At 42.0% G+C, this 16,595-nt stretch overlaps 1 pseudogene; it reads right to left on the reverse strand.

The window, feature by feature from the left end:
- Positions 1 to 4,670: 4,670 nt before the first annotated feature.
- LOC124098781 (guanine nucleotide-binding protein subunit alpha-12-like) lies at positions 4,671 to 9,072 on the reverse strand (annotated as a pseudogene).
- Positions 9,073 to 16,595: the final 7,523 nt, after the last annotated feature.

Here is a 16,595-nt window from a genome sequence, read left to right on the forward strand (position 1 = left end):
TTTAAAAAATGTTTTAATTTTTGATGGTCACAATACTTTTTAAAAAAATAGTTTTAGGTGGAAACAATATCTTTATTTTACATTTATGTGGTGCTGAGGATCGAACCCAGTGCCTCGTGCATGCTAGGTGAGCGCTCTACCACTGAGCCACAACCCCAGCCCCCAACACTTTTATTTATTTATTTTTATGTGGTGCTGAGGATCAAACCCAGTGCCTCACACATGCTGGCAAGTGCTCTACCACTGAGCCACAACCCCAGCTTCAGCATGTAACTTTTTGATGTACCCAAGCAGGAATATCACCAACATTAAAGCATTATTCTACTGAAATCAGAGACAATGATAAATCTTTCTCTTGATAAAATCAACTCCTCAAACTTGATTAGGTGGGACACCAAAAGAATTGTTATCTGTCAAAACATCTTTTCAAAATTTTCCACACAGATAGCATAATTTAGTTACCTCATATAAAATAGAAAAATGGGCTTAATTTTTATTGAAAAGAAAGCTGAAAATATGATGTCCCTTAACCTTACGTAACATATAATACAGAATATGCTCCTGATAAATGTTGTCCATGTTAATAATAGGTAAAATGTGGCAGTGACATCCACATATAGTTAATTAATTTATCACTAGGCTAAATAAATCTAATAATTATACCTTGATATATTACTCCTTTATAGCCTAAAGAACATAGTTAATAGAATAATGCCTCTCTCAATGTTTATTTTTAAGATATTTGTAGACTGTTAAATCATGGCTACTAGAAAGATGACATCAAGATGAAGTTATTTTATAGAATGAAAAAACAACTTCAAAACCCTTAATATCCTGTAGTTATCAGCTTTTGTGAAGGCTCTTTTCTTTCCAGATTCAAGCTTATGATTCTGAGCTCTGGGTGTGGGGCCAAAATCACATGGGGATTCCTTAGAAGTCCTGGAACCATGTTGGCTTGAGGTCATCAGTCTGAGAGGAGGTATAAAATTCTGTATCCCTGGCCCGATGACAAGGTCATTTATTGTCTATTTAGGATGCTCAAGGATCTAACTACTTAATCCACTCCTGTCCACCCACCCACAGCCACCCTCTGCACATGCTGAAGCACTCTGACTCTCCCAGTCAGCTTCACAGCCACACAGGTGACCTCCTAGAAATGTGCTGGATGCTCCATGGCTGCTAAGCCAGATCTGAGAGAGAACAGTTTGTCACACAGGATGTGCTTAAAATTTTTACAAGCAACTGATCCCAAATTCAGCTTTGATGAAAGGTTGATCTCAGTCTAAAGTGAAGAAACTTTAGCCACGGATCTCTCTCCCCCACTGGAATTTGTCTTTTTACCTTCTCCTTTTAATTCATCTTGGGCAAACACCTCCTAAAGATCCCAAGCATGGAGATTTACTTATAACAAAGTGAATGTGCAATAATAGGATATTCCATGTAACTCTTCCCATATTCCATAATTTTCATCTCATTTTCTAAATAAAGGGTTTAAGCCAGAATTTATTTTTTAATATTTGCTGAGTTCATTCTGGTTCCATTTTCCCCAGTCACCTCTGACATTTTAGATAGACGTTGAATAAAAATTGTTTCTGAGGTAAATGATCCTGCCTGTATTTTATATATTCAGTGGTCACAGCCTAGAATGTTTTGAATAGGCATGTAGGGGCTGTGGGAGGGAATTACTTTAAAACTTGAAATGAGAACCATAGGATTTTCCTAGAGTTTTAATGTTATTGGTGTATTTTGAACTATACTCATGTTAAATAGTTTTGAGAGAGTTTCTGTTTTGAAAACTTACTGTTCCTCATTAGTTTTGTGATGAGTGTTATAACAGGTTTATGTACATAAATATTTTTAATTTAAAGAGGTTTTTAATCTTTGAATCTATTATATCACTTACATTGATAGCTCAGTGGTAACACCCCAAAGTCTTGTAAATATAAAATTTTCATTTGATGTTTAATCATCATTATTGTAAATATTGAGCTGCTATTTTTTTACTTGCCTTGACATGTTTGTCATTTTAAATTAAGTGTGCATTTTAAGACAGCACATGTGCTATGTGCCTTTGAAGATCACAGTACAGTGTATTTTGTGGGGAAATGTAATGAGGATAAAATTCTTCTTACCTTAATAACACATATGCTCATGTCATTCTGGACTGTTTGCGGACAAACTGTGTTTAACAGGGTTGTCATCAACTGACCAAATTTCTGACCTGTGGGGAAAAGAAAACAGTTCAATTATTTTTCACGTAGGAAAAAAAAAAAAACAGAGAAAGTGGCAGATCCTAAATTGAAGAGTGGAAACATGAAACATGGGGAGGACACTGAGGGAGAGACAGCACAGGAAGAGTCAAAGAAACATGTCGCTGCAGAACATGGCAGCTGGTATGGTTATCATCTGTGGAGACAACCTGCATGGGCCAGCTGCCCAGTCATGGGGGCCCAGGCAAAGGGCTTGGTTGGAGGCAGCTCTTATTATCCTGGTGAGGCTGTAAAATGGGAATTGAAGGACAGCTCTGGTTGTGAAAGGATTTGATTTCTCATTTATGTCCTTCGTCTGGGGCTCATTCAACCATCTGATGGGAACTTTTATAATTTTATCCAGTTGAGGGGGTGTGGTGTTCAACAGACCCTGGGTAAGCTCTGAGGGCTAAGGTGGTGGGTGTAGCTTCTCCTCCCATGGTGCTCCTTGAAATGGTTGGCCCTTGAGGGCAGTCAATCTTTTCTTAGGACAGGGCTCAGGGACCTGGGAGGACAATAACTGTAGTAGGGGAGGAGCTATGCAGGACAAGATTTCACACATGTCCTGGGATGGCCCAAGGACTCTAAGAGCCATGGAGCTGACCCAGGGCCAGTATCTCTGCTCAAAGAAATATTCCAGTGTTGTAATGTTGGCCAGTGTCCACTGACACAAGAACCACAACAGAGCCTGGGGCTGCTGCAGCTCTGTGGACTTGCTCCTACAGAGAGGGTGAGTACCCAGAAGGGATGCTGCTACTCAGTGGATGGAGCAGCAGGGTTTCCTGAGGACGTGCTCAGATCTGGAGGATGGAGATTGCCTTCTCTGGGGCTCCCCTGGCACACTCTGGCCAGACCAGGAGGACATAGGTGCTGTCCTAGGGAGAGGCCCACACAGAGTGGCTCCCAGAACTGGGGTCTTCTGTGAGCCTGATCCTGAAAGATGGAAGAAATACAGAGGGACCTGGTTTCAATGAAAACCAAGGAATTTATAGACCTTAAAATAACAGGCTACCAAGCAGTATGGAGATTCCTTGGAAAACTGGGGATGGAACCACCTTTTGACCCACTCCTCTGTCTATACACAAAGGACTTAAAAACAGCATACTACAAGGACAGAGACACATCAATGCTTACTGCAGCATAATTCACAATAGCTAAACTGTGGAACCAACCTAGATGTCCTTCAGTAGATGGATTAAAAAATGTGGTATATATAAACACAACAGAATATTACTCAGCAGTGAAACAGAATAAAATCATGGCATTTGCAGGTAAATGGATGGAGTTGGAAAATATAATGCTAAGTGAAGTAAGCCAATCCCAAAAAACCTTATGCTGAATGTTTTCTCTGATATAAGGAGGGGGAGCATGGAAAGTGGGGTTCGGAGGGGGAACATGGGAATAGACAAACTGTAGATAGGGCAAAGGGGAAGGAGAGGGAGGGAGGGGGCAAGGGGGTAAAAAAAGATGGTGGAATGAGATGGACATCACTACCCTAAGTACATATATGAAAAAGACATGAATGGTGTGAATATACTTGTATACAATCAGAGAAAAGAAAAATTGTGTTCTACATATGTAATATGAATTATAATGCATTCTGCTGTCATATATAACAAATTAGAATAAAAATTAAAAAAAAAACAGGTTACCAAAGACACACACTCCTGAATAATTGAGGAATCAGGGAAAGCCCACTGCCTCATGTAAAGGATCCCAGCTTTTTAAAACTACTAGAATAAATGCAAAGAGCCAGTGGGAATGGCTGACTGTTCTTTCTTCTCCCAACGTCACCTCAATCCACAAGAATCCAAAATAACAGGCTTATTTTTTGAACTTAGCTTCTTGGTAAGAAGACAACAAAAACAAGCTTAAGTCAGGGGTTTGATTTAAAAACGAATTTCCAAGAATTATCTAGGAGTTACTGGGTTTTCAGTTAATCCCTGACTCCCAGACTCCTAGTGATGGTCAGAGGCAACCAGAACACTCACAAAAAACTGGTGGGTTGCAAAGACCTGCTTCCCGCAAGGAACAGCTCCACCAGGGTAACTTACAAGCCTGTCCACCCTCAGACCCTCTTCCAGATGATCCCAGCTCTCCATATTAACCATAAAGCAGAGCAGCCAGGCCCATGAGCAAGGCCACCCCAGATGCTACTACCTGGGCCTGCAAGTGAACACTGCACTTTCTAATATGGGCCAGGCCATTACACCTGGGCTCTCCGTTCCTCCTCTGGCCCCAGCCACAATGTCTCACCCCTCACAGCATGTGCTGTCTTAACACTGTGTCCCACCCATACCCTCCCTGGTGTAGGGTGTCTTTCCTCCATGCATGCATGGTTTTCTGGTTGTAGCACAGATGCCAATTCTTGGCTAAAGTGACATGTCTGCCCCACTGGGGCCCATGCTGTAGGTGCACCTTCTGTTTGTTTATAAACTTTACCACCATCTGTGAGTTTGTTTCAGGGGCTGTCACTGGTCAGTAGTCAGTGGGAGCTCACAAGAACCATGACTTTGAGGCATGTGCACACACACTCACCTGCCATGCCTAGCAATTTGGATCAACTTGGAAGCCACTCCTCCTCAGGTGGCCTTTAGGGAGCAGGAACATGACTTCCTGTTTCTTCCAACACCTGCCTAGGTTGAGGCTTCTGATGTTATTTAACAGACAGAGGAGGCTAGAATTAGGTAGAATTAGGCTAGAATTACGCTGTCGTAAGCATATGGTCTAATACACAGTGGTTTAAATGTTGAGTTCCCTCCTCAATCCTGCTGCTGTGTCTGCCTTCCCATCACATCTCCCTGAAACATTCACTTTACATGGGGCTCTTGAGAGTCATGGACCCCAAGCAGGAGTGGTGCTTGCAAAAGGCAGAGGAGGGTGCAAAGATAAGTGCCCTTCCCTGGCTGCAGCATCTGCCTATGACAGACCTTGTGTGTGGCAATTTTGTCTGCCCACAGGGCACTGTTTTTAAGTCCACCTAAATTCAGGAATTAGTACTGAGATCACTGGTGACTGACACACAATATGTTCTATGTTATTCAGATTTTCTAGAGTGTTTCCCTATTATATCTCATATCAATAACTGCTGAAGCCCAAATTAGAAGTGTAAGTGAAAATGAGAGAAATCGTCATTTCAACTCAATCAGTACTTCCTTCCTGTTTAGAATGCAAGGCTCCCACGGGAGTCCCTCTACAAGGTGGCCGTTCCTCCTTGTGTGACAGTTTTTCATGCAAGGCACTGCTTGTGGCAGTGGATGTTCCACTCATCCCTGTGCAAGGACTCCTCCAAGATGCTGCTGCTGTGCTGTTGAGTGTGGGGAGCCACTCTGAATGATTCACGCCTTCCATCCTGGAGTGGAGAGACTTTGACCAGTCATTGTAGTGACCAGGACATTGCCCTGGTCCAGGAAGTTTGAGGGCGTGTCTTCAGATGTAGGCGTGTCACCCCCTGGATTGAGCTACGCTTACCTATTCCTTTGTAATACTACCCTTTTGCCCTGTTTGGGATAGAAAGTTCCATGGAAACTCCCTTTGTGTGTCTCCTTCTCTTGCTCTGCCATTGGGTATGGCCTTCCTAGATGTCAGTCAACCTGCTGACAGCAGACATCATGAATCTAGACTCACACCCCTGAAACCTGACCCCATGCCTCATTTGAATGGCTTCTCCTCAATAAAAGGGTTCAGCACGTGCTTGCTCTCTCTTTCTGCGGACCCTTAAGGTCGGAGGAGCCGTCACAGGACCCCAAAGAAAAAGGTATCTCTGTCCCTTGTGTGATTATTTCATACAGCCCAGTTCACCTGGAGTGACCCTGAGTGTTTTTGTCATGTGGAATGTGACAGGTGAGGACAGGCTGGGAGTCCTGGCTACATGTCCCTACAGATATCCATATATTGAGCATCCAGCCTCCCATCTTTGCTCATCTACTGGAGGTTTTAGAAAGACCTATTAGACTGGTCACTTCATCAATGCTCACATCAATTCCATATTTTTGAGAGCCAGAGTTGAGGCTTTTATGTTATTAACAGACAGGGGAGGCTAGTTTTAGGTGGAATACTAATACTAATACATGTGGAACCTCATGTGTTTATGCTCTTGTCACCTGTAGCATTTTCTGCCTTGGTCCTGCTGACTTCTCATATTTCACCCACACTTATAGGTCTGAGCATGTGATAGTTATTAAGTTGAAAAATGACTGACTCTTGTTGAATGAACACCGGGTAGGATGTAAGACTGTCTAGGTGTGATGAAGAAGTGCCAGGGTGGTCAGCACCAGGGTAGAAGATGGCACAGTGAAGGAAAGGCAGGAGAGGGGCTGGGCCAGAGCTGTGCACTGGGGCACCCACTTACCTCACTTGCCCACGTATGTTCCTGACACACGCATTTTGTCCACATCGAGGTCTGTAGGAGACCTCTGCTTTAGGAGAGGCACCAGTCAAAGGTAGAGAATTATCCAGGAAACCTGTAACCCTGCACTCAAGATCCACCCCAAGTGCACTGTTCTGCTTTGACACAGGTCAGTAGGTTGTCTCATTCGGGGGCACACTGTATGGCAGCAGTCTGTGTGGTGGGAACTGGCACATTGATGGGAGGTGACAACCCAGGAAGACAAATGTCGTTTAAGGAAACTTTTAATAGATTTGTAGAAATCACATGTTCAAAACCTGTTAAACTACCCACCATGGGTGTAAAATTCACTCATTGAGGGAAGGTGGCTGAGCACACAATTCTTGATTAAACTGTGCCTGGAAAGGAATAGAGTTTCTGTAAAAAAAAAAAAAAAGAGGCTGTTTTGTTGGTACTGCAGATTAACACCAAAGTGGTGAGCACGGGGATTTCAGTATTTCACCAGTCCCCAGAATCAGAAGCTCACATGGAGTTCCCATGTCCTCTTGCCTAGAGCTCATGGCTGGGCTGGAGTCCAGCTTTCTTGACCCAGGTGTAATACAGATGTGTCCAAGAAGCCCTGCAGAACCACACAGGCCACAAGCACTAATAGCCATGCAGGCAGCCTCAAAAAGGCATGAGGGGGCTTCCTCTCTCAAAGTATCATTACGTCCCTTAGGTTCTCCTGCAGGATCGAGTTCTTCACAGCATGGAACATGAAGTGGATGTTCTCGGTGTCTATGGCGGAAGTGAAATGGGGATCAGCAGCTTGCTGTGGTTTCACCTCCTTCTGTCAAAACATTGGACCAGGCATAGCTGGATGTCCTCCAGTTGAGGAGGGTCACCATTGAAATTCAGGAAGTGTTTCCTGAGGCTGCCCATCTTCACATTCTCTACTAGGAGGTCCATCTTCTTGAGGAAAAAAATTATGGAGACATTGAAGAAGAACTTGTTGAGGATGGTCTCAAAGATGTTCAATGACTCCCTTCACTAGTTGCTGTGCCTGTCCGCCACGTGTGCCTGTTTGTTTTCACAAGAGGACACCATGAACAGGATTGACATGTTCCCATCAAAGCACTGGAACTAATTTAGGCACTGAGACCAGCGGCTACTCACACCACCATCTTAAAAGGGATTTTTTAAAAATAATGAAGTAATGTTCCACAATCCCCTTGGTGGCCTTCCTGGCCAGCAAGATGTCTTGCTTACTAGGGAAGTAGTTCTATAAAATACAGGATGAGGGAGACATTCAGGAGAAAATAAGAATCAGAACATGTCAAAAGAAAAGGATGTAGGGAAAAGTTACCCCAACTTTGCAAGAAGTTTAAATTTCATTTACACAGTCATACACATACTGTAAAACAGGTGAAAGGTTCAAATGCCTCATTTCAAAATGAATGGAGGCTCATCAATCTGAGGAGGAATGATCAGAAACCCTACTGCCAGGCCCCAGAGGAAAATCACTTTTTTCTTTGTTTCTCTTTTTGTTTCTACACAACAGATATCTTTTGTTTCTCACTTCCAGAGCATAAACATTCCAAAAACTTAGTATTCATTTAATTTAGGTTTTGCAATGCTATATAAATTTAGTATTTTGTTCATCTTAGAAAACCCTGTTTTTGCCTTTGCTTTGGTTGTCTGTATTCTTCCTCTTCTTCTTCTTCTTCTTTTTTTTTTTATAATACAGATTGAACCCAGGAGTACTTAAACACTGAACACACTCCAAGCTCTTTTTAAATTTTTTTAAAAATTTTGAGACAGGGCCTCATTAAGTTGCTGAAAGCCTCACTAAGTTGCTGAGGCTGACTTTGAACTTGGACTACTCATGTATCAGCTTCCATAGCCACTAAGATTATAACACTGTGCTACTGTGCCCAGCTCTATTCTTCCTTCTTACAAGAGAGGGAATGCAGAAAAACAAGAACCAGTAAGAAATAAAAAGTCAATAAATGCATAAGGTAATATGAATTATTTTTCATATACAAACCAGTACGTCACTCAGTCTGATTTTAACACTGTTAAGAAGCCCTCTTGACACTGGGCTACCTGTCGTGTTCCTCAGAAAGACTTGTTCACCTGACTCTCAAATGCATCTGTGATGAGAAGAAACTAAATGAGAAGACGGAAAACCTCATCTGACAATGGCGATTGCCACAATGCCATTCACACAGTCCTGTCACACTGGAAGTTGACCACTATGCAGAGAAGCCTAGACCAATCTCTGATATAAAGAGTGCTGGGTGGATGTACAACATCATAGACATTGACTTCTGTGATGCAGGGTTACAAATGGTTTCTGAAATACAGAAAATAACCAATGGCTCACTTGCCTCCTCAGAGAAGAGCTTCCCTTTCACACAAATACAGCTAAGGGGGCACACATCTGTGCACACCCACACCTACCTCGGATTCCTCCCACTTGTGCTTGGTAAACATTGCACACACTGAAGAGCAACTGACAAAATGAAGCCTGACTCATGACAAAAAGCTTGACTTGTTTCTCAGCTTCAATGGGGGTTAAAGCTACTTTTGGGTTCTAACTGGGGTGTACATGTAATCACTGCCCAAATGGGGAGACTTCTGAGAGCAAAAGGGGGCACTGTTAATAATCATGCTGGGGCAACAAGCACACCACAGGGCTGTCCCAGGCAAACAGGATGCAGTCCCCCAGGTTCTAGCATCCAAGAAAACAAGCTCCACACTTATAGGAGACTGTTTTGTTCTAAACACCATCCTAAACCCTGTATGTCTGTTTTTTTTTAAGCCTCACAAATTGTAGGTTAATCATTACCTACTGTACAAATGAGAAAACTAAGGCTCAGACAGCATAAGAGGTACTTTCTAAAATATAATGTAGGTCTACCTGACCTAGGCTCTTTGACATGTGGTCCTCACTCTGGGAAACTGAACTATTCTTTTTTGTTTCATGCTGAGGATGGAACCCAAGGCCTTGTTTATGCTAAGCATGGGCTCTACCACTGAGCAACACCTCTAGTTTCAGAAGTGAAAAATTCTGATGTGTGAGACCCTTTGAAAAAGCCAACATTGAGACCTGACATTTTTACTGTATTTTTAAAACAAATCCAAGTATCAGAAGAGGCCTGTGTGCTTAAATACGATGTAAAACATCAACTCTCTCCTTTTGGGAAAAAGCAAGGATAAACACTAATTCAAGCAAAATAAAAATGCCATATGATTAAAACAAAAACAACAGTGAAAAAAAATCAAAGATGTAAAGAATGACATGGTAAAGAAATGGCATTTAATTCCAAAAATTATCTGCTGTTAGAATTACTTATCTAGAGTCTCATTTTTAAAATATTAGGCAACCCCTGGACTTATTTTCGACACACAAACAGATTTTATAAAGTAATTAATCCTTTTTTTTTTTTTTTAAGCAGGGGAGAGGGTACTAGGGATTGAACTCAGGGGCACTTGACCGCTGAGTCACATCCCCAATCCTTTTTTGAGATTTATTCAGAGACAGGGTCTCCCTGAGTTGCTCAGTACCTCATCATTGCTGAGACTGGCTTTGAACTACTCATGATCCTCCTGCCTCAGCCTCCTGAGCCACTGGGATCACAGGCATGCGCCACTGCCCCCAGCTCTTAAAATATTTATTCTAACAGCCTTCTCTTTCTCGAACAGATAAAGGGTGCAGACCTGTAAAAACAGATCCCTTAATAGCCCTCCCATGAGAACAGAAAACAGTACCTGCACACTGCCTCCAGGAGAGCAGGGATTCTCAACAAGGACCCACCTAACACCGTCCATCCTGACATTATTTGAAGTACCTGGGCTAAAAATACCAAAAGTGACAACAGCTACAGATGCTGCATTAATGAAATACACATATATATATATAAGAAGAAAAATAGAGTGCTTCAGATCAAGTTTCCAGAAAAGATATGAGACACTGAAGGTCCCTTTCCATAGTTACACCTGCCTGGGAAGGCATCTTTATTTGGACATTCACTTTCCTCTCGAGATAAAGAAGCAGGTATGAACCTGGCCTCTGCAGTAAGTGCCTTGATGCAATGACCCACTACCAAGGAGCACAGCTGTGGTGCAACATCCTCACCTGTCTACTTCAAGTGACCTATGGTCCTGCATCAGGCACAGTCACTGAAGGCAGAGAAACAAAGAGGCCTGTGTCACAGAATCGTGAGCTTCAATGCCTCTGGTCACTGCATACATCTTCTGTGGCTGGAGATAAGCAAGTGCTCTTGAGGCTCAAAGGCAGAAAAGAAGACGATGATGTCTCATCACCAAAACCAAACATGGCGAATGGCAGCCTTCATCTATCACGGACGTTCTCTGTGAAAACATAGTAGCAAAGACAACAGAGGTTTCCATTTAAACCTCTCACTCAGTGACAACTACAGGATTTCATCTGGGAGGTTCTTAAATCCAAAAAGAAACAGGAAGAGTGGCACATGCCTGTAAACCCAATGACTTGGGAGGCCGAGGCAGGAGGATTGCAGGTTCAAAGACAGCCTCAGCATCTTAGAGAGACCCCATCTCCAAATATAAAATAAAAAGGGTTGGAGATATGGCTCAGTGGACGAGTGCCCCAGGGTCCAGCTCCCAGACAGACAGACACAAACAGAAGCACTCAAAATAATAAAAAAGAAAAGAAATGACCATAATAATCTCAAGAATGTTCCCCAAAACACTTGCTTACATATATTTATAACCAAGAAAAAGAGGATTGGTCCTTTGAATACAGATGACTGAATTATATTTGTTCCAAATGCTCCCTCTACAATGTGTGATATTTCTTTTAAAGAGAAATATCAGCCCAAAGCTAAATACATTGACTTCATGCTCAAGCGATAGATTATTGAGACTTGACTAATGAAACAAAAAGGGCAATGGAAGTCATACACATACCAAGAATAAGATTTAACAATGTGTTAATTATTTAAAAAGTAGACCTGAAACTAAAACTTGTAGAAGGGAAACCTCGCTGATTCAGCGCAGGTAATGCAAACAAAGGGTAAAAAGTTCAAATAGGTCAAGTAGGTAAAAACCCAATTTTAGGGCTGAGGCGTATGTAGCTCAGTGGTAGAACACCTGCCTAGCAGCATAATGCCCTGGGTTCCATCCCTAGTATACAAAATAATGGTGATTATGATAATAATAACAAAGTAAATTTTAAGCATTTATCCCACCATTGAACCCTTAGTCTTCAGTTCCCTTCCCTAGAAATAAGCCAGTAGCTGTGTCTCCTTCAGGGAGAGTCTGTACATAAACAATACATATTATATTCTGTGGAAAACAGCCATAATAACATACAATATCCTGGACCTTAGTACATAGGAAATCCCCCTTTAATTTCATAACTTATTTTCTCTATTTAAAAAAACATTTTAGTTGTAGTTTGACACAATGCCTTTATTTTATTTATTTATTTTTATGTGGTGTTGTGGATTGAACTTAGTGCCTCACACAGGCTAGGTGAGCACTTTACTGCTGAGCCACAGCCCCAGTTCCTTATTTTCTCTGTTTTTTTTTTTTTTGTTGTTGTTGTTTTGTTTTTTACCTGTTTCAGTGTCATCAGTCTAAGGGCAGAGGTGAAAAGTAGTTCTGGGCTAGCTTGCTCTGGAATGGACACTATCAGAGGTACAGGGGGATAGGCCTGCCATAAGTCCAAATCCAGCAATCACTTTCTCATGGAAAAGTGCACAGTAAACCATGACATAGACAAAGTACAGTTTACCTAACCAGTGACCTTTGAGATAGTGCTCTCTGGTGTTTTATTTCTAGGAACAGCACCATGATGAAGATCCCCACAAGTGCTGCTTTGCACAAGTCAAATATAGAGGGAAAAAAAAAGGGTAAGGATTCACACAATCTCATTACCATATTAGCCTTCCACAGGCTAATTTATTTTCTCACCAACAAAATGAGCTGCCTGAGGGCTGGAGATGTGGCTCAAGGCAGAGTACTTGTCTGGCATGCTGAGGACCTGGATTCCATTCTTGGCACTGGGGGGCGGGGGGGAAGCTGCCTATTCTATCCAGCCTCATCCAGCAATGTACTAAGAGATTTTATTTTGTGATTGAGGTTGAACATTTTATACAGTTGAATTTGCTTTCTCTACTGCTCATGTTGTCTGCCTGGGGGTTCAATACCTAGACACTGCTAAAGCCCTTCTATACTGAGAAGACTGCTTCTTTGTTTCTCATGTTACAAATGCTTTATCCTATTGGGTTTTCTTGTTTGCTTTTTACCTTTTTTATGGTATTCATGGAAATATAAATAATAATTTTACTGAGACATTTAATACTCATTATTTGTAACAAATTAGTAATTAAGCTGACATTTTTTATAAAACATTGTTTTAAGTTCAGTTGGGATACCTCTAGCCACAAATAACAGAAAATCCAACTCAATCTGGTTTAAAGGCAGGAAGGAGCTGTACAGAAGACTGGCTGTGAGAGGTGGATGGGCATCAGGCTTCTCATGGGGCTGCCTCCTCTATGTTTGAGTGAAGAAACAACACCACCCAAAACAGCCATGCTGATCTCTCCTACAGCAGCAAGGAAGCACTTCCCTAGAAACTTCCAGCATATGCTCCTGACTTTCAGTGGCCCACTCTAGGTCCCACATCCACTCCTGAACCAATCACCCACATGTGGGGATCATCTGAGCTGGGCTCACGTCAGCTTCTTTGACACCCTTGGCATTAAGGGCTGGGGATGGACTAAACAAAGCAGGGCTTGGTTTGGAAAAGGCTGTGGGACAGGCAACCCATGACACCAACATGACCTGCAGAGGACTCCTGGGCTCTGACCAGGGGTGTGATGGGGTAGGCATCATGTTTCAGCCCATTACCCCAAACTGTCAGGACCTGCACTCTATCACCCACTGTATCACTACCCTTCCAGTTGGCCACCCACAATTTGATAAGCATGTGCCTACATCCTGACACCCTTTGGAGGGTGACATGTCACACAGCCCTTCTGCCTGCGCAATTTTTAAAATTTCCCATGCACTTTTTAAAATAAATATTTATTTTTTAGTTGTAGTTAGAAACAATATCTTTATTTATTTTTATGTGGTGCTGAGGATTGAACCCAGGGCCTCACACGAGCTAGGTGAGTGCTCTACCGCTGAGCCACAACCCCAGCCCCCCCCCCCCCAATGTACTTTTTTATTAGCTACAGAATGCTCAGCTCACTGTGAACCACAGCAATAAAAGAAGGGAAGATTCCAATATTTCCAGAAGTATTTTCAAAAAAAATATTGTGGAAATATCGAATATACAGGAAAAATTATCATTGAGAATAGGTGGAAGGACTGGAGTGGACTGTGGTTAGCCTGTGTAAGAAAATGAGTTCAATCCCCATATCAAAAATGAAAAAAAGGGGAGTGAACAAAATAAGTATAACTAACTCATTAATAAAAGGCTAAATAAACTTGTTTATACTGTTATGTTAGTAGACAATTCTCCAAAACTGACATAAAAATGGCCAAATAACAGCACATAAAAGGATGGTCAGCACCATTAGTCATCAAAGAAATGCAAATCAAAATCATGTGATACCATTTCCTATTCACTAGGATACCTATAACCAGAAAGTCTGATAAAAATGTGTTGGTGAGGAATTAAAACCCTTCTACATTGCTGGTGGGTAAATAAAAGGTATAGCTGCTCACAGTGTGGCAGTTACTAAAAAATGTGAAACAGAGTTACCACATGACCCAGCAACCGCACTCCTAGGTACATAGATGGGAGAAATGAAAACACATATCTATAAAAAAAACCTGCATGCAAATGTTCATAGCAGCATTACTGGTAACAGTTCAGAAAGGGAAACAACCCAAATGTTTACCATGTAACCTTAATCGGCCATAAGGAGGAAGGAGATACTGAGCATGAATAAGATGAATGAACCTTGAAAACATTAAGCTAAGAAGCCAGAACAAAAGGCCACAAAGTCAATAATTCCAACTCTATGATGTCCAGAATAGGCAAATTGATGGAGATAGAATGCAGATGAGTGTATGCCTAGGGCTAGGTGAACTGGGGAGGGGGGAATGAGGAATAACTGCTAACTAGTGAAGAGAGGATTTCTTTTGGAGATGATGAAAATGTTCTGAAGTTGACTGTGGTGATAGCTGCACAACTCTGACATGTACTGAAAACCCCTGAATTGTACTCTTTAAATGGGTGAGTTGCATAGCATGGAAATTACATCTCAATAAGGCTATTAAATGAAAAGGAATAGGTGTCAAACAGAAAAGGCTACTCTTTACCTTTCATGTTGACACACATGATGGCCCACATGGCACCTATAACAACTGATAGCAGGACCGTGAGAACTCCAACAGCACAATCTAACTTCCCTTTGTGCATGACATATAAAATCAAAATGCCAATCCACCTGTCCAGAAACAGGGAGGGTCAGAAATGGAACCTAAGAAACTGCTCTGTAAAACATGATACAAAAAAGTAAAGGGAGTTAATATTTTGCAAAACAAGGTAAGCCTGATGTGAATAATAATTTTCATCAATATAAAGATACACCAATTAAAGAGTATGGCTTTCTTTTTTCACTTTTCATGCTTACTCACGTTATTGTTCTTATTCTATGCTTGCTATATTCCATTTAAATGCATCTCAATGTTACCGCTGTTGACTGGTGACGAGTTCTTGCTTCCCCAATGTTGAAGAATAACACCAAAGAAGCACGCTGAGGCAAGGTCAGAGTAGAAATTAGAAGTTTATTAAAGGACAGCAGAAAAGACTTCTCCCGGAGGAAGAAGGGGACCCAAGAGGTGGAATCCGTGGAAGGGATGTTGTCTCCCCTTTTTATAGTTCTTTCAGTGATGGAATGTAGGTGGGAAGGACCGAGGGGTGGGACACAGGTGGGCCAAAGAAGTAATCTGGTCAGGAAGGACTTCTGAGTCAGCACCTTCTTGCTGGGGGCTGTTCATTAACATTTCTTTGAGGTGGACTTTGGCCTAGGGCCTTTTCGGGACTTCATTAACATTCCATGAGTTGTCCTGCGTTTCCCGGAATCATTGCCAGCATGGCCTCCATTTTAGATTTCACTCGATATTAGACCCGATTTACCTAACTACACTGACTACCTAACTTTAAATCTGGCTTCATCAAGACATAAGCAAACAAATAAAAGTCGGCTGCTAAAAAACTGCTCACCATATGCAACTGATAAACCAACAAACTACATGTTTGCTAAATTTCGAACAAGAGAATTTGTACATCTGTGGATTAACAAGATCAATACACATTGAAACTGAACCAAGAGGGAAAGAACTGAACAGAGATGCAAACATGTTCATGGTGAGCATTGATAAAACTCAAAAGGAGAAGTCCTGTGGCCTTGAAACTACCATTTTGTAATCACTGCAGAACAATGAAAGACAGAACCAAACAACATGAAGTCATAATGACCCTGACCCATCCATCCCTACAGGTATTTTAGCAGAAGGCAGTGCACCACTTGGCAAGATTGCCCTATTAAAGATTCAAGCCCACAGCCTTTAAGAAGTGAAACTGGGGGGCTGGGAATTTAGCTCATTGGCTGAGTGCTTGTGTTTTTCATCAGTTTTGTGCTATCAGGCTTCCATGTCTACACATAATAGGGAAATGATCTCCAAAATACCTGACCCTGAAAACTGGAAAGTTCCTGGAAAGCAGATCACATTTCTTGTTCTGAAATCCCTTTCCCCTTCAGAATCTACTTTTTTAGAACCATGATATTATTCCTTGCCCACACCCTTTGCCAGCAGACTTCAAGCACCTGTGGCGCTCCGCACTGGTTCCACACTCCGGAACAACACACATATGCGGAGCCTTTCTGCTTCTCGAGAAATTTTGCCACCCCGGCTCAAAAGGGCAACGAAGGGCATTATTTCCTACTTCCCTCTTGCAGGGCAGGAGCTCTGCTCTCCTGCGCAGGAGTGGGAACCACGCAAGTGCACCT

The sequence above is a fragment of the Marmota monax genome, unplaced genomic scaffold, assembly GCF_021218885.2.
Source record: "Marmota monax isolate L192 unplaced genomic scaffold, Marmota_monax_Labrador192_F-V1.1 WCK01_AAM20220418_F8-fsc00148, whole genome shotgun sequence".
NCBI classification, from domain to species: domain Eukaryota; kingdom Metazoa; phylum Chordata; class Mammalia; order Rodentia; family Sciuridae; genus Marmota; species Marmota monax.